Genomic DNA, 27,058 nt, shown 5'->3' with positions numbered 1-27,058 from the left:
GCAGCCATCTGGCTCCCTGCTCACCAAACAAAGACACCAGGGAGGATGAGAGCAAGTTGTGTGACAACAGGCTCAGCAAGCGCGCGGCAGGTCTACGGGGCGGAGAAGGAACAGATCTAAAAGAACTTAGATGCCCTGGGACAACGAGAGAGAGGATCAGCAGAGAACAGAATAAAAATACCCATCAGAAGACAGAGCGCATAGACCAGTTAGAGGGGAAGTATACAGAAGAACTGAGTGAGAGGGGAAGTATACAGAAGAACTGAGTGGGAAGGGAAGTGGGTGCCTGATAGGCAGGAAGAATGAGCTGGGCAGAGCAACAGAGCTTAGCTACCACTCAAGAGAAGGGGCAGAACCCCCTATGCAGATGGTCAGTTTGAGGAAGGACAAGGCCTAGATGTCAGCAATACAAACGCTCTCTCAGGAGAAAGGGGAACCAGAGAAGCACAATGCCGACCCTCAACATGAACATCCTGGCTGCTAGTGATGTGGCAGGAGAGGCTGGGTCTGGACTTTACAACTACAGACAGTTTCCAGGCTGAACAGTAACAGAGAAGTAACCATGTGAGTTTGTACTCCAACAAAACAAAGCAGCAGAAATGTAGCACTTTAAAGACTACCAAAATTATTTATTTGGTGATGAGCTTTCATGGGACAGTGGGTCTGTTCCCCAAAAGCTCATCACCCAATAAATCATTCTGTTAGTCTTTAAAGTGCTGCATTTCTGCTGCTTAGTTTCAACGTTATTTTTTCTGAAAAAAGCAAGCAAAGGTTGAATATGCCAACCAAGCCACAGCAGACTTCATAGTAAAATAAAGATATCTTGAGTGCTTGCTATTGGCAAAAGACCTTTTGCCATGATTGCAGGAGAAGATTTAATGGTTTGTTCCTGCTTCACAAATCAGACCTCCAAGTTGTTCCAGGACCAGGCGATTCAAACTTTTCTGTTAAGGTTTACCAGTATCCACAGACATTCAGGAGAGTTTGGAAAGCAAAGGTTATTCCCAGGTTGTGCACTGGAAAGGTGAAATGGATAAGCTGCAGATAATATGGGATCTTTCCTTAATAAGTGCAGTCTTCCTGTAAATGGGCAAATTTTTTTTTTTTTTTTTTTTTTTTTTTTTAAGGGCCACATCACTACTCACATCAAACTTGGGGAAGTAATGTGTCACTTTTTCCACAAGAAGCTCCCATTACTGGCTGCTCTCCCAAGCGCACCTGGAGTTGATCCAAAACTGACCACCTTATTTTAAACCAACATCAAAGCTGTTAAGCCAGACTTCAGTCCGACATTTTGAAACACTCTGGGCTCATCTACACTAGCCCCCTCTTTCGGAGCCCCCCTCAAATGAGCCCGATCAGTGAACAGCAATGAGGTGCTATGCTGCATATGCAGTGCCTAATTAGCATAATGTTCACCATGTGAACTTCAAAGTTGCTAACTTCGCAGCACCAGCAAGCAGTGTAGCCATGAGCACTTCAAAGTACCCACGCAACTTTGAAGGGCCCTTACTCCCAAAACATTCTGAAGGTTCCGATGAGGGGTGCAGGCTCTGGGGTGCAGCTTGGGACAAGGGGATGGAGTACAGGAGGGGACTCAGGACAAGAGGCTGGGGTCGGGGTTTGGAGTCTGTGGGCGTTACAGTGCGGGAGGGAGCTAAGGGCCAGGAAAGAGTGCAGAAAGGGGTGCGAGCACTTACCTCCAGCAGCATTCAGAATCAGATGTGGGTAGTACACATCCCTGTGGCACCTGGGAGGAGCCAGATGGCTCCACATGCTGCCCTTACTTGCAGGCGCCAATCCTGCAGCTCCCATTGCCTGCAGTTCCCAGCCAATGACAGCTGTGGTGGTACCACCTGCAGGTAATGGTAGCATATAGAGCTTCACAGATTGCCATGAGCCAGAGTCTGCAATTCCAGCTCCGCACTGGGGCTCCAAGACTCAAGACTTATGGCCTTTAGCCCGGACTGCAATGAGCCAGATGAAATCAAGCAGCAGGTCAGAACCAGCCCACAGGCCAGAGGTTTCCCTACTGGCCTATAGGTTTTTGAAAAGGCAAGCAGCAAAGAAGAAAGTAACTATTTAGGCTTATTCAAGAAGGTATAACTAGGTGTCAAAAAAGCCAGGTTTGGGTTTTAAAGCACTTCAAGATCTTCAGGTAAAACAAACAGTAATTCTATATACCTTTTGTCCATTCTTTATATTAGCACAGAGCATTAGTACAGTTAGAGGATTACAAAATTTACAATACATGACTCGTGTGATTTAAATTGAGACACTGTTCTCCTTGCAATTTCAAGGCTTTGCTAAAGACCAATCCAGCAAACACCACAATGTAAGTCTCATCCTTAGGGCTCTAAGGTTATCAGCATGGCTAAGCTACCTAAACGACAGCCCTCGTTATATTCTCCCACCTAGCTATTAAGAAATGATGGTGCAACACACTATTGCTAGGGAAACAGATTTCTCAAGAAAGTCTTGCTACACATTCTATATCAAAGACTCTCCGCTGGGTCTGGGGCCTTACCACAAAGTGGCAATCCAGTGCTGTTACAAGTTGACAGAAAAGGAATTCAAATTATAACCAGTTAATGCTACAAACAGGGTGGAAGAAAATTTAAAACAAGCTGGAGCAAGACTGTACCCCTTGCCACCTCAGCCGGGTCTCCCCTCTCCCAAATATAGCCAGAGAAGGTGATAGCACTTCTGAACCACTGCAGAGTACTAGAGCACAATTCAACAGGTCAATGGAAGGGAAGCTAAGTTTGGCAGTAATAACATAAGCAAATTTATACTCTGGATAGCCCGGAAGATGGAAGTCCCCTATTCTCCAACAGGTTCAGCATAAGAGCAGCAGGGCTTCCCCAATAGCATGCCTCTCTAGAAAGGATGGACCTTCCCTACGGAAGAGAACTCCATTTCCATGGGACATTCTACTGCTGGTTTCTAGAGGGAGAGATCCTTTCAGTCAGCTCTGCCATCTGCTACATTCACCAACATCTCCTGGGCTTTCAATGGCACACAGGTCCCTTGGGAAGATTTATTTTACTGCAAATGTCCAGCTCTGGTACTTCACTTTACCACATCCTCTTGGCTCTGGTCCTATTTCACTTCCTGCATAGGGAAGGAAGGGATGTCCTAGGACTCGTCATCCCTTCTTTCCAAGAAAGTGAAATGGGACCACAGCCAAAAGGCCGAGAGCTACTGGATAGTTTGGCCTGTGTAGCTTGCCAATGCCACCCCTCTGTCTAAGCATTTATAACATGCAATTACTTCAAGCTTACAAGATAATATTAAGAAGGAGCTTTCCAGCTGGCTGACAAGCAGCTCCAACTTGGCAGAGAACCTCAAGACACACATGGGACACAGGAGTCTCTCATGAATGCAGCAAAATCATTTCTTGCTGTTCTCCGACAACGCAGTACAGGCAGAAAGAACACACTCCATTCATCCCCAGGGCTCGACCTCTCTTCCTACTGATCACAACCTGTTCTTGCCCTTCTGTGGCCACATAATCACCCCCATTGAGTCACATTCTACTGCTTACAGCTACTGCTACTAGTAGGCAAAAGAATTTGTCATAAGAACATAAGAACATAAGAACATAAGAATGGCCATACTGGGTCAGACCAAAGGTCCATCAAGCCCAGCATCCCATCTGCCGACGGTGGCCAATGCCAGGTGCCCCAGAGAAGGAGAACAGAAGACAAGTGATTTATCTCCTGCCATCCATCTCCTGCCCTTGTTATGAAGGCTAGGGCACCATACTTTATCCCTGGCTAATAGCCATTTATGGACCTGACCTGCAAAAATTTATCAAGCTCTTTTTTAAACCCTAATAGAGTCCTGGCCTTCACAGCCTCAGTACAGTAAACCCTCAAAATGCGCAATTGCAAGTTAAGCACAACTCAATCTCATTCTCCCTGGCCCCAGTACACCCTCCCACACGGCTCCAGATCAACTCCACCTCCTGCCCCCTGCAGCCTTAACCCACCCCCGGCTTAATCGCCCTGCCCCCCTCCCACGGCCCCAACCCTCCTCAAATGCTCCCCCAACCCCAGGATTTACAATTCGAAAGGAGCTCCAGGTGCTCCTGCTGCTTCCCCGTCTACAGAACATGTGTTCCACCAGGAAAAAAGCTGCCCTCCCCACCATCACGATTTACATGAAATTTGAGTGATGTGAGGGTGCGTGGGAACACAACCCTCACAAACTGAGGCACTACCGTATACACAATCTGTCTAACCTTTTCCCATAGTGAAACAATATACCAGACACTCTCCTCATTCACCTCCCTTTTAAAAACACTGTAGGTTTGGCCTATACCATTCTGTTGCATTACCCATCTACGAGGAACTTTCACACAGACAAGAGTCACTTCCTTTTTTTAAAGCTCTTTTTCAGGAGTCAATTTGCAATAAAGCATTTTGAGAAACAATGGCCAAAGTCAGCGTGCAATGGGATGAAATATGAAGGGAGATGAACCTGGTCCATTTGTTTGAAGACCACATATGAAGATCAGTTGCATGCTACGACAATATGCAAAGTGGGATCTGGCAATGCCACCATGAAATAAATGCTATAAGAGCATAATTGAGTTATGCAAAAATATCCGTGGGACATGGATGGCTTTAATCTCCAACCAGTTCAAGCTCAGCCTAAGTCAGCAGTGACCAACACAGTTTCTAGAACTCAAAGCAGAACTGGTACGCAGAGTCTATGGAGAGATGGTAAGAGGGAGATCAGGGAACTGATAATAGAACACTGACACCACCCCAACCTTGTCACCACCCAGGTCACCAGTGACCAATAATTGATACAACCCACTGGCTGTTCAGGAACAAATAAGAAATGAATCTTGGGATTTCAGATCAATTCCTCAGATACCTCAACACCACAAAATCTATCGTCACAGCTGATGCCTCCATTTTGGCAGTAGCTACAAAGGTGAAGCAGACCTACCAGCAGAGAAGCACCCATACATGGATGGGTTGAAACATGGGGTGGAAAAGCTGGCAGTGTTATCCCTGTCATCCCTAGACACAGGACACAAGTAGAGGGATGTCAGTGGCAATACTTTTCAGTGTGAGAGACATGGCAATGTCCTATAATATTCCTGAGACCCCTAAATGAATTCCACCTAAGTATCTTTGAGTTCAGCTGCATTAAATGAATGGTTTAAGTACTGCTGAGGACTTGACTTCTACACAACCTCTCAAGGAGGGAGAAATGGCAGACAAGAGTGCTAGCGTTACAAGAATTATATACTGAACAATCTGACAGAAAAGACTGGACTTTTCGGACCAAAACATATTATGCAGTTTTGCTAGGACGAGGTGAATGCAAATTCCCCACCTCCATTTACACAAAACCACTATATTTCAAAACTGCACTCTGAGAAGGGGCATGTTGTCTGCTATCACCTGTTACGTGAGCCAAGACCGAACTGTACAAAGGATAAGACAAGGAGCAATGGGCTTAGACTACAGCAATGGAGGTTTAGGTCGGACTTTAGGAAAAGCGTCCTAACTGTCAGGGTGGTTAAACACTGGAATAAATTACCTAGGGAAGTTGCAGAATTTCCATCACTGGAGATTTTTAAGAGCAGGTTAGACAGATACCTATCAGGGATAGTCTAGACTGTGCTTGGTCCTGCCAAGAGGGCAGAGAACTGGACTTGAAAACCTTCAAGGTCCCTTCCAGTTCTAGTGTTTTATGATTCTATGAAAGGGAAGCCTGAACTATTCATGGCTAGTATAGTTCTGAATCTCAGACACTAATGAACTTGCCAATCCTTCACAACCTACCACTGAGTAACATCTACCAGATTCTGGGAAAGCTAGGGTGACCTCTGATAAGCTTTTTGGCATGCATAATTCTTTTACTGATTCTGAAGTGATGTGTCTGTAATGCAGTTACCTTAAGAATAAATGTACTCTCTTAGAAAGAGATGTGTACAGATTAAGCCTCTCTGACTCGGAAAACTCTCTACCAGTAGCATCCGTAACCCAGCATGATTTTAATTCGCTGGATGACCACTTATGAGTGAGGCCAAATTTCCTGTGGCACCATAAAGTATGCTTATAGCCACCAGACCTGGGTCTCAGTGTTCTGTGCTGTTATTTAGTTCTAATTTACCCCTAATCTGTCTTCTAAGAGCCCAATAAGCAGTGGAAGTGTTGGTAATGTGCTAGACAATATTGGCTTCCCGTGGTCCAGCAAATTCTCTTGCCTGGAACAGGTCAGGTCCTGAGTGTGCCGGATTAGAGAGGTTCAACCTGTCATAACTTGCAACTGCTAGAAATACACTGCTTATAACCTAGGGAGAAAGCAAAGTGCAGATGCGGGCTTTCTGGAGATATCACAGCTCAGGAAGGGGAATGATGAAGCCTGGACAAACTGCAGTCAGTTGGAAATGACGCATGAGTCTCTGTTGAAGAGAAATGACAGTTTGAAGCCAGAAACCTTTAATTAGGTGCCCTTGGTGAACTACAAAGGAGGAATACTGGTGCAATTGCCCTGAACTGTGACAATTAACAGTTGAAAATAAGCCTAACTGAACCAATATATAGTGTATGAAGTTTAGTGAAGAACAGTTAACAGTGACAAACCCTTTGCCCTGAATAAGGTTGTGTCTGAATTTAGATGGATTAGCGGCACTGATGCAGTGCTTCGGGGTAGACGCAAACCAGACAGAAAAGCTTCTCCTATCACTAGAGCTAATCCAACTCCCCAGGAGGGCAGAATCAAGGCAGATGGAGGAATTCTTCCATCAGCCTGGCATCATCTACACCAGAAATTTAGTCACTTTAATTATGCCATGCAGGGCTATGGACTTTTCACACCCGAGTGATGTGGCTAAGTCAACCTAACCTCTTTAGTGTAGACCTGGCCTAAGTCTCACACCATAGAATATCATTCTCCCACTTCCCCATACTTTATGTAAACATCAGGCTTGCAAGACTTCCCAAGCACAAAAGAACTGGGCTGGCTATTTCTTTTGGCCATAAACCCACCTGACTGAGAAAAGCCATGACTAGACCAAGTCTGAAGCATAGCTCACCATGCAAGGGAGTATACCTCGTTATTCAGCAGCATTTTGGATGCCTGATGTGGCTTGCATACTCGTTTGTCTAGCTTTATGCTTGGGATTATCAACACAGGGGCTAAAAGCTTATAAATATTTGCACAGTCACAGTGACCAGGGAAGGAAGGGAAAGGTTCCAAGTTTACTCAAATAATCTGCCCTTGAGGGATGTTAACAGTTGTTGGATGATTCTTCTGAACACACATACACCATCTTTACTCACTTAGCAGCACCATTATGTATTCTGTACTTTCTCCACACTGAAAATCACTTTACAGACTCCAGAAATAAAAGGCATCACTTCATGAATGAAATGCAGGCATCCTGCGCATGAACAGGTAGAATTAGGACTACACTGGCAAACAGCAGGCTCTGCAGTAGAGGCAGAGTGTATATTGAAATAAAGACACATGTAAAATTCTACACTTAAGAAAATATATCATGTGATCTTTTTCAACCAAGTCAGTTTTAAGGTCTCAGATGAAAAAGAAACATGCAACAGATACTGAGAGTTCTGTGAAATTTATGTTCAAACAAAGACTAGGTGAATCAAACCTGTTGGGATTTAATCTAATGATTCCAGACAGACAACATATTTCAGACTTGATGCTTTGGTCACCAACCAACCGCTCTGGACAAATCCTTGTGAACATGAGTTTGAAGTAGCTGGCAAATTGATTTAGGTTCAGGGCTGGGTTTTGGTTTTTTTTTTTCAACTTTTCAAAGAACTCCACTGTAACTAACTTCTCCATAATGGCACCAAAAAACCCAGAAAAAATCTAATTATTCCTCTACAGTCTTAGCAATACATATTATATCACAGGGTTAGCAAAAAAGGCAAAATAACTACTCTAATTCATTGTTTAATCTTGCAGAAAAGCAACTACTAAGCAGTGCTGATTTTTAAACAGTAATTTAACTTAAGCTTATGAGTTTTAGAAACATAACTATGGGATTATGCTTTAAATACAAATTTTAACTTGCCAAAAATCTATTTAACATGCTGATAAACCACAACCACTTCCACCAATCGCTAGCTACTTTCTTGCCTATCCTTTCCACAACACCTCTCCACAGCTTCTCCCACCGTGCCCTTTGGGGGTACAGGCACACCAAACTGGGAATGGAATGCACCTGACAGCACAAATAGGGACGCCATGCTACACACCTGACCACGAGAGTCCTCTCCTGGAATACAAAAGGTAACTGACAATGTGCTTGTACTGTAGGTGCAGGTCAGTAGAGATACTATGTATGATGGGACCACATGCTTCCATTAGGAGCAGCCCTCAGTTTGGAAGCAGAATATGCTGGGCCCTTTACCGGCTGCGCACATACAGTCTACATAGTATTTTGGAAAAAGGAGAAACTCACCAGAAAATGCAGATCTATACAGGTTGTTGCACTTCTCTCCTCTGTCCCATATGAAGCAGGCGAAGCTGGTTAGTATTCCCTTACACTGTCTCCTGGAAGGTTAAACAGGGCACATGAGCTATCCAAGGGAATTCCCCTTCCTAATGCTTCATTGGCTTGCAGTCTATTTACCAGACCAGTAACCTTCCCAGAAGTGTCCATCCCCAGAGATCAGCAGGGGACAGACTAGAGAGTAACTCCTACTTTCAAAGCCATTTCAAAATAAGAGACAGTTACAGAACTGATCCTGCTTGAGGCTGGATGAACCATCCGATTTCAAAACCGCCCTGGTCACATGGGACTTACAGGTTCAGTAACCGATGCGAAAAGCTCCGTCTCCAGCCAAGGACAGCTTTGTAAACAGCCAGCCACCACAGGACAGACGATATTCCTTACGTGGCACAATCTGACATACATCCCTATATACTGTATGGATACAAAGCTGCTGGCACGATAAGATTGCTCAGGAGGATACCACAGTCCTGTGCTGTGCCCCCAGAGACAAAGCATCTGCGGGTGGCACCTCTAGCACCAGGGTCTATCATCTCAACTGTAATCTTCACCGAGTAGCCCAAAGTACCCGAAGGCTCTTTCCAGCACTCTCAATGGAGAAGCTGGGGTACAAATTTACCTGGAACTCAAATCCACAATGAAGATACAAATGAAAATTAATCCCACCACACTCAAGGACATACAGGAGATCTCCAGGCACCAGAGGAGATATGCGCAGGGGAGTAGGTGTCTCAGGCCTAAGGCAGCATTCTACCTGAGCCGCAAACGCATAAGCTGCACAGCTGATCAGCAACCTAGAGCCTCTGTGCCCACCCTTACAACTCAGACTCTGCGGATCTCTAAGCCTTAGAAGAGCACTGACAGCAGCTGCAATAGGAGCTCTCCTCTCCAGCCTGAAAGGCACTCCAAGGCTGTGTCTACACTACAAAAATAACTGCAGCTGCTTACTTCGAAGTATCACTTCAAAGTAACTGACTTCGAAGTTGAGCGTCTACACAAACTTCGAACTAGGGCACTACTCCATTCCCAGGAATGAAGTAAGAACTTCAAAGTAAGGGAAAATGTGTGCAGACACTCCTCAGGCTACTGCGAAGTAGTGCCTAACGTCACAGTTAACTTTGAAGTTATTTCCTAGTGTAGATGCACCCCAATAGCAGCAAGTAATGAAGGGAAATGAAAGGCAAAACTGCGTCATTGTTCCCTGTAAGCTGTATGGGATTCAGATGCCACCCAGCTGTGTGGGATTCAGGAGGGATTCAAATGCCACCCAGCCAATTAGCAGAGTGCCCACAGCTAGGATTTTTGTTTCTACCGGTGGTGCACAGTTGTACGTGCCCTGAGGCACAGAAAAATTATTCTGCATGTGGATGAACAAAATCCACACATGGATGGAAAAGATTAGCGGGAACATGGCCCATGGGACTCAACCTTCCCATCACCAATAAAAAGAGAGTCGGCTGACCGAACTGACATTTTGACATCTGCTCCAGTGTGGGCAGGAAGTGGAGCCATTTCTCTAACGAGGGGTTCAGAGCTGAAAAGTCAAACATGCACAGAGGACATTAATTTCTCTTCATGAGCCTGCTGGGCAGTCAGTTCAATAACACCACACTTCTGTTCTCTGCCTTTATTCCCATGGTAAGAACAGTGAGCTTTCTGTAAAGCTGAAATGCAAAGGCCAAGCAAAACAGAACACTTCGTATGGGAAAATCACAACCCGAGCACTGACCACGTAGAGGGGGGGTGTCTTGTGTGGGTGAGAACTGACTCAGTTCTTTGGATGTTTTGGAGTCTGGCTCCTGAATCAGTTCTGTGCAGGGCATTCTGCTGTAGAAGAACATTCCCTGCCACAGAGGTTCATCTCAGGTTTCCCATCAGCCATGGGATCAACTCAACACCTAGTTTTGAACGAGGCTCCTTCCCAGGTTCTCATCACATGAGATACACATGAAATCTCTTCCTGCCAATCCAAAACACTCCTGTCAAAAACATATCACAACCTTGAATAGTAACAGAGAGTAAGCCATGCTAGTCTATACACCTTCAAAACAAAAAGCAGTCAAGTAGCACTTTAAAGACTAGCAAAATAAACAAACTATTTTGCTAGTCTTTAAAGTGCTACTTGACTGCTTTTTGTTTTGATATCACAACCTTGGATCACATCAGCCACCAAGTCCACGCCCTGACCCCCACATCAAATCTAGACTTTGTTACAGCCTTGAAGATCAAATTTCCCCACCTATATTGCTGACTTGATTACCTTTCATGTGGTTTGCCAATGAACAGCAACCACTGTCAACAAATATCAGCTACTTCTTGATTATCCTTTTCACAATGCACCTCCACAGCTTTTCGCACGTTGCTCGCTGGACTACAAATTGTTCCCCCAAGCCATCTCCCTGAGCTCATTCAAATCCCCCTAAAATAAAATTCAGTTCTGCCACAGAGGTGTGAACAACAACAACAAAAAAAGCCAAGGGACCAAACCTGTAAGATTAATTCATGCCACAGCAGTCACTCTTGACACCCTTTTCCTTCCCTCCCCTTGTCTATAACCCTCATTACTCAAGCTTAAGTATGTTTCAGGCCTGTGTTCCTCAAACTGAAGTCTCACTCCAGAGAGTCCGCAAGCCCTGCAGATCAGTTCTCCTCTCCTAGCCAGTCCCTCTTGCACGCCTTGGAGCAGCTATTCAGCAGGAGGCAAGGTAGTGGGAGAGGAGATGAGGACAGGGTGCATTCAGGAGAATCAAAATGATGTCCAGGGCCAGAGGCCTCCCTGATCAACTGCTCCCACTCCCTCCCAATGCCTCCTGCATGCCAGGGAACAGCTCTTTGGCAATGTGCAGGAGGTGCCGGGACAGAGAAGGAGGAGCAGAGAGAGGTGCAATCATATCCAGGGCCACCTCACTGATCAACTCTTCCCTCCCAGCGCCTCCTGTACACAGCAGAGGAGCAGCTGAGCGGTATGCAAGAAGCATTGGGAGGGAGGGGGAGAAGCAAGGGTGGAGAGGATGCAGGACCTACAGCTGAGCGGGACATTGGGGGTCCATGAAAATTTGTAAATTAAAATGGGGGTCCTCAGGTTGCTGAAGTTTGAGAACCACCGTATGAGACTGTAAGCTGCTTGCCGTATGGATCACGGCTCGTTTTGCAAGGCACCTACCATACACTGGGGGGCTGAGAAATGATGATCAGCACCAGAATTGCCAGTACTTGAGCGCACACATGGAAGAAAAGTAAGCTGGCCTCACACAAGCTTTAAAAAATGAATGAAACTGCTGAAAAAAAGCAACCTTCAACCTTACAAACAGGCTCCATGATCTCCATTACAACCAAGAGCTCTGACCCCAGTATGGTAGCACATGGAACATAAGCACCAGTCCTCATTTTTTGGGAAATCCCATGGTCCTCCCCTCCACATAAAAAGAGCATTAAGTTGAAATTTGTCCAGGACAAATGACTGAAGTATACTAATCACATTTGTTCTCATTTGCCAGAATGATCCATTGTACTTTCAGTTGGACTAGATGTTCTTTGCTTCCTATCATAAAATGGCACATAGCTTCTCTCACAGATATCAATGAAGTCCACATTCTGATTAGCTGGATTCCAGAGCCTTTCTGGAAGAGAGACAGTAATGAAATGGAAGGAGTAGATAAAAGGGACATCTTGGTTTGACATTTATTCCTCATTTTGGATTTAGCCAATGGGAAGTTAGAGTCCTCATCTACACCATATGAAAAATTAATAATTTTTCGAACATAGTTCCCTTTTCTACAAAACTACCACTTTAGACAAGAGTTTGCTAGAAGTGATCTAGTTAGTAGCTCTCTATTCTTCTGGAAACCATATCTAATGGGAAGAAAACGTGATTTATGTAAAATAGTACCTCTCTCATTCAAAGATACTTGTTTCTGGCAGGTCTTGCTGGAGTCACAGCCTTTTACAACATTGATGGTTTATTATTTCTGTATGTCCTCTACAGCTCAGCAACTACAGGTATGGGAATGCAAGCTGGAGCTATCCTGCCACACACAAATTATCAGCTAAAGTCCAACTTCAAAAATCTTAGTTATGGAAAGCAAAACCCAGTCCGACTTGGAGACATCTTAACTTTTAAGTAGGATTAAGTCAGGTGCTACAATCATGGAGACTGAAGAGATGGGGAACCCAAAGCATCACCCTTCAGATGACAACAGCTGCCCAGAAAGCAAAGTGAAAATAGAGAAGTTCAATGGCTTGGTATAAGAGAAGAGGTGCAGAAGAACATGTTTTACGGAAGGACTTAGTGGAAAGAGACATATCATTTAGTGTAGAACCTGCCCCGTGCTTGGTACCACAAGGACATGTCTCTGCAATAAACGTGTTAAGTGGTTCTAAATCTCTTCAAGCTCTTTAGAAAACAGATCCATTGCTCTTTTTGACAATCTGACCCCATTTCCACTGAGCCATTCTGTAGTAGTTTGCCAGCATTTATTCTATCTATCCATGCTAGGTTGACAGCCTCTTTCACCATTCATGTCTTGAAGCCAGCCATGCTTGGTAGTATAGGCTAGTAAGAGGCAACAGCTGCATGAAGTTCATTTCTCTCCACTAATACCACTGCAGAAACAGAACTTGTCTGGGACAGCAATCGCCAATAGCCTTACTCAGAAAATTAAAATGACTGACACAAGCACCTGCTCTAGTAAGTAGATCCAGGCTGGCCTATGACCATTACTGCATACCACTGTGTCTCATCTTCACTGGGGAGCCAGACCTAGACATTACTTGAAGTGACTGTACTATGACTTCATGAAGAAGATAAAACATGGGGAAGCGACTTTGATCAAGAACTCTGATTCTTATGGAAAGATCTTCACCAACTACCTAGTGGAAGCTGCGTAGTGTCTGAATGTGTCACCATTAATGGACTAATCAGCCTGCTCTTGTTTACCAATCTGGCTGCTTCACAACAAATGTCTAGGGAACACAGCTGACCTATAAGAATCAAAAGGATGATGCAACCACCACACGCAATTACATCCTCTGCACTCTACGCCGGAATGAACATACTGAGAACCAACAGGCAATAAGGAACCAGGTCTACCACTGCCCTCTGCAAACGGATCATGGGGGTGGTGGAGGAACAGGCCCACCTGGCACTCAGCAAATACCTGCTTGGTACCCCCCACAGGAAAGCACAAAACCCACCAAGAATCCAGTTAATGTGCCCTCATGGGCAGGAAGGGAAAGTGTTCCCAATTTCATGCCTGCTAGTTAAGTCAAGCAAAAAGCTTGTGGTTGCAAGCGTCAGCTGTGTGCTTATGCTATGTTCCAATTACACCCCAAAACGCCAGTGATACATACTGTCTTATTTCCCATTAAAAAAAATAAGAACATAAGACTATCTCCATGAAAAATAATCTGCAGTGATTAGCAGTACCAAGTATCATTATTGCTCTTTATCCTGTTGTAGGCCTTACCTAAGCTCCATACGCCCACAATACAAATCATCACTTTGTCAGTTTCTATTCCCCTATCACACATAGGTTTGATATAGTGTCACCGAGTTATTCCATTTTAGTTCCTTCTGTTCTTTTAGCTCAATCCCTGGATCACCAGCTGCTCCTCTCAGTTATTTATGCAGTCTACAAACACACACACCCCTACCCCCACTGAGGACATGTTTATGCTTCGGGGAAAATCCACCTGGTCAGGGTTGATCTTCCAGAGTTCAATTTTGTGCATCTGGTAAAGACACGCAAATTCAGTCTCTGGGGTTGGCAGTCGATCCACGTACTCCACACGACTGCATGGAGTAAGGGAGGTCGACAGGAGAGTACAAGAGGCTAGGGCCTATACAAGGGAAATAAGTCGACTCTACCTAAGCAAATTGCATCTCTGAAATCGACTTATTTCCCTCATGTTCCCTCTCACCCTTTCCTCTCTCCCCCCATATGACGTGTTTCTCTCTTCAGCGATAAGCTTCTGGTTACGTCTTTCTTTTGTAACATGAAGCACCTAATGCACTTTTGGGGCATTGTGAAATAAGACAGTAACTCTCCTCTGTCTGTCAAGATATTTGATAAATGAGACCGCTGAAGGAAGACCAACATGAATTTCTGACTGAACTATTTTTACACTGGGGACAAATAGGCTATGTAACTCTTCCACCATCACAGCTAACCCCCATCTGGCTCACATATGTACACAGGATTCAGTGAAGCCAGGAAGTGCAATATAGAACATACACCACAACAGATGTGGGAGAATTACAAAACAACCACACACACACACACACTCTGCTGGACACCAATTATTATGCTGATGCAGAGTCCAGCATCTTCTTTCTCCAGTTTAAAAAGTGTCTTCTGATCCTGCCCAACACTGTCATCGACAAACGAGCAACAATTGGCTATAATATAAGCTCAGGCACCCGCATTTATCGTATGTACTGCATTGGTGTTGAGGGGCCTCAGAAGTGGATCAGGGCCCATTTGTGTTAAGTGCTACACAAAACACAAAAAAGAGACAGTCCCTGCCCTAAAGACCTTATGGTCCCTGCACAAGACAAGGCACAACAGGTGGATAGAAAGACACGAGGAAATGAGACAGTTCTGTTTTTACAGCACCTGCATCTTGCCCACTAGCCAAAGAAGCATTACAATCTAGTGATTAAAGCACAAGGTTTTATTCCTTGCTCTGACACTGACTCATTCTAACCTTTAGCGAGTCATTTCCCTACCTGTATGCAGAGGGATATTTGTCTTCCTACTCTTTTCTGAAATCTTTGCAGAATACTGTCAGTATAAGAGGGTTTTTTTATTATAATATTAATACACATCAATTATTAATATACAGTGTTCCTTGAAGAGATTCTCGAATCTTAAATAAGCAACTCCCAAACTGCACTGTCATCTGTTTACCCCCACGTTCAGTTTTGTTTGGCACTGCCTCTGTATCTTTACCTTGAGGCACATGGCACCTTTCATGGACAAATCCCTGATGTAGGACAAAGCAAGATAAAACTGAACAAACTGCAGTCTTTATTGCCCTCTAGTTCTAGGAAAAAAAAAAAACCACCAGAGGGGAGAATCTGTGCCAAAAATCAACTCTGTTTCATGTGCCTACCTAGCGGTGGCTCTGGGCACACCTTTCAACACAACATCTACTGCTGCAGCCTTGTTAAAGGGGATTTCACCATGATAAAAGAGAACATCCATTCCCCCCCCATTTTCCAAGGGCAACTTTTTTTTGCAGCAAAGGGAAAGAGGGCTTATAGTGTCCTACTGGAGGGGGAAGTGATGATACAGGAAGCTATCATCATATTTCTCATCTCTAGACCAGTAGCTCAGCCCTGAGATTACACAGACAGAGTGAATTTTCAAAGCACTTCCTAAGTATACCAGATCTGCACAGCAAAGTCCTTATCACAAGTCTCAAGTTTTCTCCCTCCCACCACAAGAGGCGGCTCCCTTGATTTTGCCTAGATGTGGTGGGTCAGAGAGTTTTTCTGCATCCGGTGGTGGCTTTCTGAGGATCAGGTGGGATATTACATTTTTCTGGGGGAAACAGCAATTTCTGTTAATAACAAGCATCATTTTCCATGGGCTTTTACCATACAGGAATGACACCTATTTCACAGATACCCACTCAAATTTTTAGAATAGCTATTTCAGCAAGACAGAACCTAACTCAGTGGTCACCAACAAGCAGATCGGTATCTATCGGTAAAATAGCCATGTACAACCAAAAATGGGGAGTGGGCCGTGTGAGTGCTCCTCCTTCACCTCAGCGGGGCACAGAAACCTGCAGCCCATTGGGGTTCAACCTGCAGCCCCACAGACCCCATCTGCCTCCTCCCCCATTTACCTCCTCACACACCAAGGCACCAAAGCCCTGCACTTCCACATTTCTGCATCCCTACCAGCATTTTAGAAGCAGCGCACATCAGTCGCTCACCCTTGCAATTCCCCCTCCCTCCCAGAGCTGGAACAGCCGCAAACAGCTGATTCACTGTGTTCCAGCTCTGGAAGGGCAGAAGAGTGGGAAGTGGGTGGCTCCAGTGCCCTGGTGTGTGAGAGAGGCGCATGGGAGGTGCAAACAGGGATTCCATGGGCTGCCAGCTGCCCAACACTGCGGTAGATCCTGGAGCCTCTGATGGTTACAGACCTGTGCGGATACAAAATTTGCATCTGCATCCGTATACATCTCTGCAAAAATGAGCTGCAGATATCTACACTGACATCCACAGATTTAAAGCAGATAGCCATAGATTTGCAAGGCTCTACCGATGGGTGATCCTGACTGGTTTGTTCAGGAGGCTATTAAGTGCTGTCACTTCAGTTGCCCTGCTGCACCTGCCTTCTGCCTTGAAGCTGCCCTCCAGGAGCTCTGCAGGATGAGGAAGGCAGAAGAGAGGGATGCTGATGTTAGGGTGTCCCCCCTCCCCGCACCTCATCACCAAAGAATGGGGCCTCAGAGAAGGGGTGGGGCAGGGCATTTGGGTATGAGGCAGACTGTGGACTGACAAATTCAAAAAGTGACCTTATGTTTAAAACACTGGAGACCACTGATCTAACTCCTTCAGAGATGATGGAGCAAGAGCTGTGGTCTGATCCATTTCTGAATTTTATGCCTTGACTAATTCCTCTGAGGGCTTTTCTGCAGAGCAGCATGAAAGCCAGTCACAGCAGCAAGTGCTTGGATCTGATGACTGATTTAGGCCATCTAGATTAATTAATTGGTTCGCTATGCAGTACAACTCTTCTGGCCATTAGTGTATGGTTGTGATGGAGGCGGGATAGTAGAGTACCTTCAGCTCTGTACCTGCAGAAGCAAAGCCCTACAGGACGCGTGTGTGGTGCTGACAAAGATATCAATGAGGTTTTGTGCTACCGACATTTACTTTCTGCCTCAGCACTCCATTTCACCTAATCAGCTTTGGTGATGTTCCTAGATGATACTGAGTGGGATATCCTACAAGCTTATTCATACCTTAGCCTCTCAGTTGTGTGGTTTGCTTCATAGAATATGCTGGAAACATGAAATGATTCACTTTTTTTAAAGTAAAGCCAGCCCAAGACGGCGATTGTTGGAACAAGAACACACACACAGTCAACAGGTATTATTACTAAAATGTACGTTCAGTGCCTCACTGAAGTACTTGCTTTCCCATAACTAGCCAAGCCTCAAAGGCAGAGATGGAAGGAAACCTGGAAAGAGTGATTTGCTGAGTGTCACGCACCACGCCCAGCAGAGTATACCAAGAGCCAGCCCTCTGCTCCATGACAGCATGCCACTCCTTCAACCATTCTGCCTCCTATTTTTAGCGCTGCGCAATATCACAGTTTGGAATCTAAAGAGCCATTTGAATCTCTAAACAAGATTATGCAAAAAGCACCTGAGATTTCTAAAACCTACGTATCACACAATGTAGGATTAAATAGCATATTTCCATTAGCTGGATTCAGTGCAACTCATGTCTTCAGCCTCAGGCACACTTAAAATTTGGCAGCACAGCTATTTTGGTTGGGGTGTAGAAAAAGTCACCACCTTATCAGCAAAAGCTCTAGTAACTATGTGTAAATATCAACAATAAAAAGTCTTGTTCACAATATAACTTACTCTCTTGGGAGAGCAGACACCTAATAACCTAAATCGGCAAAAGGAACTTATTTGCCAGAGGAAGTTGCATCTCCACTCGGGCAGTTTATTAGCAGCAGCTATACTGGAATAACAAGGTATTCAACTTGCCAAATTATTTCAATCACAAATTTCTTCCCTCTTGTAAACTTCAGCTCTGCACAACTAATGGGTGCTCTCTTCAGAGGAAAAGCAACAAGCTGGTCTGGAAGTAAAAGAGAAGCCCACGCAGTAAAAATCCAGTGTTCAACGTTAACTTCCCTCTGAAGCCACCTGATACCCAAAGAATAAAACTTTCACAGAAGTTTAACTGAACAGCAGCAGCTCATTTACACAGCATGTTTCAATACAACGAAACTTCACTTTACTCTGCAAACTTACGAAGCAACTGCACAGAGATACTGAGGCTCTGTCTACATTTAACAGTTTAAAGCACAGCCATGGCAGAGATTCTCTCCCAATGTTCTAGATCCACCGTGTCCAACATGCTGTCCATTTGCCCCATGTGGTGAACTGGACAGTGGGATGTGGCAAATGTGGCTTCTTAGAGGCACGCACGTGGAGCACCACCCGTGCACACACCCCACCAATTGGTGGGACAAGCCCACGGCAGCAGCAGCGAGGTGGGGCTCCTCCTGCAGCTTGCTTGGGCCACGGGACGGCTTGGGGCTGGGCAGCACAGCTTTCCGGGCTGGGCTGGGCTAGCCAGCTTAGGTGGCACACATGGCAGTTGAGCTGGGCAGTACAGCTTGGGGCTGGGCTGAGCTGCACAGTGCAGCTCTCGGTACTCAGCACAGCTCAGCTCTCCTGGGCTCAGGCGGTGTGGCGCACCTCATGCAGCTCTGGGCTGGGTGGCTCCAGCAAGTCACCAGAGGTGGTGCATTGGGTGCCTGTCTGTGGTGGGGGAGTGGGGAGGGAAGTAGGGCACCTGGGGGGAGGTGCTATGACAATCAGTTCAACTGGTTTTGGACACCACTGCTCTAGATAAACTGTTTCTGCGAGGGGAGCAGCCAACTGCACACCCCTGAGCCAGAAAATTACAGTGCTGTGAACTGCCAGTGTAGACTTGGCCTGAGTTACCCTCATTTCAGTGGGAGTGAGGTATCTGGGAGGTGACTCACAACTGATTACTTTCAAACAGACTCTAGATTACAAAAACATCTTTGCACCAGTTGCAATGAGCTCAGAACTCCTGCTGAAGCCAGCACCTTGCAGGATGAGACACATTATTTTAATTCTGAACAGGATGGTAATCATAAAAAATTACAAATTAGATCTTTGATTTTGGGACACAACAAGCCACTCCTCCATCCATTGGTGAAACACCTTTTAACACACTTTGTTACATGGTTCGGCTGACTGAGCGAGACTGTCCTGTTCTGAACAGCAGCACACATTATTTCCCTGGCATCCTTGTCACACTTGTTCATGCACAATTCATGTATCCACTGCCAAAGGAGAAATGCAACTCTTCTCCTCTACCCAAACTCAGCATCTGCCTGCTCCCTCAGCATGAAGCCCACCATCCCAGAAGCAGGACTCTTTTTGCCCCGTTAAGACACTGTTTACACAGGAAGAAGACCGGCAAGAGTTACCTAAATGAACTTAAGTGCCAGAACCTCATGACTAGCATCAAAGAATCACTAAACACCCTACACACTATGCAGTTCCATTCTGGCACTTTCTTTAATTCGGACTCATCCAATGAGCAGGACCCATTGCAAATTCTGAGCAAAAGAGGCTTTTGTGGATAACACAGCACTGCACTACTGTAGAACTCCCTTAGATATCCTCCGTTGGACATAGTAAATTCTTTGCTTTGTTTTTAAGGCACTGCAAAATAAAAAGAAAGGGTGAACACTTGCATAGATTGGGTAGAATGAGAAGAGATCAAGGGGGCAAGCGCAGGAAAAGTTGGGCTGGTCATGTTTTAAAGACAAAGAAGAAATTTGTAAAGAAGGTGGGAAGAAGGCAGGGATGGGATTTTAAGTGGAGTTAGACATAATGAAAGCAGCAGGAAGGAATAGGATTTTCACAGACCTGTTTTGGCCAGGACATAAGAATGAACAAGCAGGAAGACAAGAGATTTCACTATAAAAAGTTTTCTGAATGTTCAACTTAGGTTTTCCTTTGGTTATTCTATTCACTATTTCTCCTAGCTGCTTTAATTAATCTGCACATCTACAATATCCCAACATTTAATGCAACACACGAGCTAGATTTAAAACTGGCTAACAGGTTTCAAAATGTATTATAAATGGGGAACTGTCACTGAGCAGGTGTGCTCTCCAGCAGAGCCCCACAAGGATCAGATCTTGGCCCTCTGCTATTTAATATTTTTACCACTGACAAAGTCATCATTGACAACATTTGCAGATAACACACAAATGGGGGAAGGGTACATAATGAAGAGGACAGGTCACTGGTTCAAAGTGATCTGAATCACTTTGTAATCAGCAAATACATATTTTTCATATAGCTAAACATAAACATGTACATCTAAAAACCAAAGAAGGCAGGTCATGTTTATAAGATGAGGGAAACAATACTGTGAAGGCAGGACTCTGGGAAAAGACATTGGGGTTCTGCTGGGTAATCAGCTGACCATGAGTTCCTGATGCAACACTATTGTCAAAAGAATAGTAACAAAGAGGAAGCTGTGCTAGTCTATACACTATCAAAACAAAAAGCAGTCAAGTAGCACTTTAAAGACTAGCAAAATGGTTTATTAGGTGAACTTTCACGGGACAGACCCACTTCTTCAGACCATAGCCAGACCAGAACAGACTCAATATTTAAGGCACAGAGAACCAAAAACAGTAAGCAAGGAGGACAAATCAGAAAAAGATAATCAAGGTGAGCAGTGATCATCTTTTTCTGATTTGTCCTCCTTGCTTACTGTTTTTGGTTCTCTGTGCCTTAAATATTGAGTCTGTTCTGGTCTGGCTATGGTCTGAAGAAGTGGGTCTGTCCTGCGAAAGTTCACCTAATAAACCATTTTGCTAGTCTTTAAAGTGCTACTTGACTGCTTTTTGTATCGTCAAAAGAGTTCACACAATCCTGAGATGCTTAAACAGCAATATCTGTACAGAAACACAGATCTTATTTTTACCTCTGTGTTCGGCACTAGTGTCTCCACTTCAGGAACAGTGAGTCCAGCTCAGATGTTCACAATGAAGAGGGGTTCTCCTGTCAGTGCAGATAATCCAGTTCCCTGACAGGCAATAACAGGCTCAATAAAAGTATTCTTACAGTGACCCACCACTGGCAACACTGAGCACCAGCATACACACCTCTCTCAGCAATGTGGATTTTTCACACTCAGAGACATAGCTACCCCCATGTAAGTTTTCAGCATACCCCAAGCTACACACCTTTAGCTCCTACCAGAGACTGTCACTATTCTCTAGCCATTTGATCATACCACTTTTTTTTTCTTGCAGGTGCATGAGAAGTTTGACATCAGACACATCCAGCAAGCCCTTTACTTCAATAAAAGGAACAGTAAAACATTAGCATCCTGCTAGAATGAAGCTTTGCAGCAGAGTTAACACCAGCCATTCCAATTAACAACTGAAAGGTAACTACTCTTGTGAAGGAAGTCAGAGGCGAACAGCATGATTTTTCAGCATGGTTTATATCTAATAAACCCAACCAGTTTCCCCTTTTTAAAAAACATAAACCACCTGACCCACCTGTTGCATCACACAACAGTGTCAGTCATCTTATTGTATTCATGTATTGCTACGGAAGTCACTTCTCTCTCTCAAAGGACTTATTATAAAGAGCCAAAGATAAGCGCAAAGGGGAAGCTCCTTTGTATTTTAACACCCTCTAGAAATAAGCAGTATTTGCATCCACAGATTTTGGCAAAAAGCATTACGGGGGCAGCTTCTCCACACAAAGCTCCACCTCCGAGCAAAGGCCCAATTATTTCTGCTTGCCACACACAACCACAACACCTCAGGACTTATCTTCACCTAGAGCACTGCAGCTGGGTTAGCAAAGACACTACTATGCCATCAGCAGAGCTTCTCCCACTGGCACAGTTAATTTCCTACCCCCTCACTCAATATAGCACTGTCTCTGCCGGGAGCTAGGTCCTTGCTGCCGTGGGGGGACAAAGGTGTAGATTTTTCACACTCCTGGTGAAGTACTTATACTATTATATAGTATAATATATATTATATATAATATATAGTATTATAAGCCTGTAGTGCAGACCTGGCCACAGCTTCAAAAGCCAGCCCAAAGCCTTTTCTCTTTTGAAGAGCTTGAAACAGTTTTTTTGACTCTAGTTTTCAACCTTTTTTCACTTGGAGACCGCCCCCCAAAAACACTCATGCAGACGCAGACCTCTTTGGAAATCTTAGACACAGCCTGTGGACACGCCACGCTAGGATCCACACACCACACACTGAAACTCTGTCACAGAAATAGCCCTGTGTCACCACATCCCCTCTTCCTAAACCAATGGAATGTAAGTAAACAATACTTTCCACTCATTAAGTCTATTTAACAACTGAGTAGGGTGGATAAATCATTTTTAATTTAAACTGGATATTTTTAAAATCAGCAAAACTAAATTTCTCATTTAAAAATAAGACTTACAATTAAATCTCATCACAAACATGCTACACTTACAGTCTGTCCAGCCTACCTACTAGCAAGTTCTGAGTTTTCCATCTCTGTTTCTCAGCAGATTATCTGTGACAGTAGAACATGCAAAGACAGACAAGCTGAAGAGGACCGTTTTTGTTCTGTGCTTATGTGGTGGTGGACCTTGGCCAAGCACAGCAGAGATGTTACTTAAGACACCATGAAAAGATAGAGAGATAAGAAATGGGGAAGGTCAGAGACAGCACAGAAAGGAACAATAGAGCAGACTGGAAAGAAAAAGAACACGTTATTCAGTACACACACAACTTCCTATACCCCCTAGCCCCCAGTTTTGACACAGAAAAACTGTCACTGCTTCTGGTCATAAGAGAGACCCTATGCAGGAATACCTTGAAGAAATTCATCCCCCGGGTGAAAAAGAAAACATCTCAAGCATAAGCAGTGCAAGACAATGCAGGACCTAACTGAAAGAATGAAATATCATAAGGAAAACTGCTTATTGGAAGAAAATGAGGTGGATAAAGATATGGCTATGGCTGAGTGGGCCAACTGGTTATTAACTTAGATAATTCACTGTGTGGTGCATCATTCATCAAGATTCCCTCTATGCTTTTTAGTGTAAGTTTGATTTGACAGGAAAATTTCCAAGCTATTTCCTATGTTGGAGGTTGCTAGAAAAAATGTGTAGCTTAGCAAACCCCTATGGCTTTTTTAATTAGTTAACTAGGTTTAGAATCTATCATACAACTATATAATACAGAAAGCTGCAGTAAGAGAAATCTTGAGTTGCCAGTTGCCAGAGTGTGTCATTTTCTTAATTTTTATTAGATAACATACAACCCTTATCTCGGCACATACGTCATGGTCTGGCCTGCTAGATAACACATGACCTTTATCTTGGCACATCATGGTCACAGACCATAATGGTGATGTCATGAATCTATTCCTTTTTAATTCAGCTTAGTTCAGCTTCCCCAAAGGTGCCCCATTCTATACTTGTTTTCTCAAAAAACAGAAATGCCAATAAGTTCAATGTGGCTTATTCGAAAATTAAGTGCACTGTAAGCACAGTCAGCCTTAGCTTTTTGGTAACAATTTAAGTCAGTAAGTTTAGGGGGTGATTTAAATCAATGGTTTAAATCACATGGACTTAATCAACCCACCCTGTAAATGAGTCACTTACTCCATGTCTACCTTTATTAGACCTCTTCTCCCTTCCTAACTGCATGTTCCTTTCTTTTCTTGTATTGATCAGGTTGCATCTGTGCCTTGGTTACAGTGTCTCTAATTATCTTGTAACAGAGAGGGAGCCATGCTAGTCTATACACTATCAAAACAAAAAGCAGTCAAGTAGCACTTCAAAGACAAGCAAAATAATTTATTAGGTGAGCTTTCGTGGGACAGACCCACTTCTTCAAACCATAGCCAGACCAGAACAGAGACCATAGAGTCTGTTCTGGTATGGCTCTGGTCTGAAGAGGTGGGTCTGTCCCACGAAAGCTCACCTAATAAATTATTTTGCTTGTCTTTAAAGTGCTACTTGACTGCTTTTTGTTTTGTAATTAATTTGCAGTCCTGTAACACCTTAAAGACTAACAATTTTATTTATTAGGTAACGAGCTTTCATGAGTAAGACCCACCTCACCAGATCAGGAGCAGAAATAAGAATCCAGGGTTTATGTAGTGGGGAAAGTAGGGGAAAAAGGGGGAAAAAAAGGGAGCAGTGAAAGTCACCTGTCATTAACTCATTCCCTCTCCCTCTTCATCCTCTTACTTCCACTCCTAGACCATCCCCATGTGGTCTCTTGCTATCTTCTCTGTGTTTCCTTTCTCTGTCCTTCTCACAGAAAAGGATCTAGGGGTTACAGTGGACCACAAGTTAAATATGAGTCAACAGTGTGATGCTGTTGAGAAAAAAAGCAAACATGATTCTGGGATGGATTAACAGGCGTGTCCTGAACAAGACATGAGAAGTCATTCTTCTGCTCTACGCCGCACTGGTTAGGCCTCAAGTGGAGTACTGCATCCAGTTCTGGGCACTGCATTTCAAGAAAGATGTGGAGAAATGGAGAGGGTCCAGAAAAGAGCAGCAAGAACGATCAAAGGTCTGGAGAACATGACCTATGAAGGAAGGCTAAAAGAATTGGACTTGTTTAGTTTAGAAAAGAGAAGATTGGGGGCGGGGGGAGACATGATAGCGGTTTTCAGGTATCTAAAAGGGTGTCATAAGGAGGAGGAAGAAAACTTCCTCTTTTTGGCCTCTGAGGATAGAACAAGATGCAATGGACTTAAACTGCGGCAACAGAGGTTTAGGCTGGACATCAGGAAGAAGTTCCTAACTGTCAGGGAGGCCAAACAATGGAATAAATTGCCGAGGGAGGTTGTGGAATCTCCACCGCTGGAGATATTTAAGAACAGGTTAGATAGATGTCTATCAGGGATGGTTTAGACAGTACTTGGTCCTGCCATTGGGGCAGGGGGCTGGACTCAATGGCCTCTCGAGGTCCCTTCCAGTCCTAGCGTTCTATGATTCTCACCTGTCTTCGGGCCTATTCATCCCCCAGATACTGCTCCCCGGCAACGTGCTGCAAAAGAAGAAACGGCCCAGCGTCCCCACAACCTGCTCACCTCTAGAAGAATGAGCAGCTCCGTCCCCCATCTCCCCTTACTCGCCGGCAAAGCCCTGGCCCCCAGCACATGCCCAGCTTCCTCTGGGCTCCAGGGAGGGGACCCCTCCAAGCTTCACTTCTCAGAAACCCGAGAAACGAAGGCGGCGGCTGAACGCTTCACTCCCCCACCCCGAGCACCTGCCTCTTCGCTCAGCAGCCGCCGGTTACCGCGGGCAAGGCGCCGCCTCTCCTCCGCCATCCGAAGGCTCCAGGGAAGCGCGCTGACCTCCCCGCCCCAGGCCCGGCTGGCGGCGCTGCGCTGCGCTGCGCTGTTCTCTTCCCCCAGCCCAGACACAGCCCGCGCCCGACTCGCCCCGGCGTGCTCGGGTGGGGGGAGCCGGAGGCCCCCCGGGGCCCCGCGCAGAGGGCAGCGGGGGGTCGGGGTGGGGGCAGCGCGGCCGGGCTACCGGCGGTCTCCCCGCTGCCTGCCCCCTTTGTTTACCTGGCGCATGTGGCAGCCCAGCGCGCCCCGCCCCCGGCTCGCTGCGGGGGTCCCGGCGGGCAGCGGGGCAGGCGGGGGGATGGGACGGGATGGCGGCAGCCCGGCGGAGGGGCGGCAGCCTGCTCTGCCCCTCCCCCTCCACGGCGCGGGAGCAGGAGGCCCCCAGCCCCTGCAGGCCCCTCCCCCCCCGGAGAAGGTGGGGCCGTGCCGGGCCGGACCGCCCCAGCGCACGAGGCCGGCGTGGGACGCGCAGGGGCGCTCGGGCCTCGCGCCGCGGCCGGCCAAGAGGGAAGAGGCGCGCGCGCGTCTCCTCACCTGGGCGGGATGGGGATGGGGGGGGGGGTGTGGTGGCCGGTCTCGCGCCGCTCCCGGCCCGGGCAACCGCCTCACCTGTGACCTTCCTCCTCTCACCCCTGCGCCACAGCCGGGCCCGCGCGCGCAGGCAGGGCTCGGGCCCCGCCTCCGCCGGAGCCACGCCCCCTCACGCCGGAACTGCCGCCGCGCTCGGGCGCGTGGAGCGTTCGGACGCGGGCGCTGTGGCCGCCGCCAGTGGGGCGGGGCGGCACTGAAGGCCACGAGCCGAGCCAGGGCCAGGCAAAGGGGGGGGCAGGCTGGAGGCTATGGGCCGGGTGGAAGGACGAGACTACGGGCCAGGACATGGGGGCGCTGGAGACTGTGGTCCCAGATAAATCCCCTGCGGACACGGGCACTCCCCCTCCTGGCCCGTGGAGGTAACAAGGCGAGACTGGAGCCCCAGCTGCCTAACCTGAAACTGTTCCAAAACTCACATACTGACTCCAGGCTCTCAGTCCTCGCCAGCAGTGCTGCAGCCTTGGGTGCGGGCACAAAGGGAAGGCGAAATAAAATCTCAGCGGCACAGCAGCGTTGCTACTAATAGCAATGACAATGTTTTCCTGATTTTGATTCACGCGTTTCAATTTTCACTGTTTCCCCCTCAGTTCCCTTGCCCCTGCTCTTCCCAGAATCAGAGACAGGGATCAGCATGGCACCCAGAGCAATATGAGGCTTTTCAATTTGCTATCATTGTCAGCTAGGAGCAGGGAGGATAGAATCTAGGCTAGAGTGGATTGTTGGGATGCTAATGTCCATGTTAGTTTCTGGAGAACCTAATCTGCCATTTTAAATAAACACATTTCCAAATCCTCACAGTTGTGAGGACAATCCTGC

At 45.9% G+C, this 27,058-nt stretch overlaps 1 protein-coding gene across 5 annotated transcripts in view; it reads right to left on the bottom strand.

The window, feature by feature from the left end:
* The window catches only part of SCAP (SREBF chaperone), a 95,281-nt gene extending 68,920 nt beyond the window's left edge, over positions 1 to 26,361 (bottom strand). The window contains exon 1 of one of the 5 annotated variants that reach the window (XM_074985238.1): positions 26,261 to 26,361. The gene's annotated coding sequence lies outside the window, so the exon portion shown is untranslated. Of the gene's footprint in view, positions 1 to 8,461; positions 8,552 to 25,296; positions 25,318 to 25,870; positions 26,002 to 26,185; positions 26,213 to 26,260 lie in introns of those variants that run through there. The other 4 variants (XM_074985241.1, XM_074985240.1, XM_074985242.1 and 1 more) reach the window with 4 other exon arrangements.
* Between the last annotated feature and the right edge of the window lie 697 nt (positions 26,362 to 27,058).

This window comes from Carettochelys insculpta, chromosome 2 (assembly GCF_033958435.1).
Source record: "Carettochelys insculpta isolate YL-2023 chromosome 2, ASM3395843v1, whole genome shotgun sequence".
NCBI classification, from domain to species: domain Eukaryota; kingdom Metazoa; phylum Chordata; order Testudines; family Carettochelyidae; genus Carettochelys; species Carettochelys insculpta.
The sequence above is the reverse complement of the archived record's forward strand: the minus strand, read 5'-3'. Positions and strand labels throughout refer to the sequence as shown.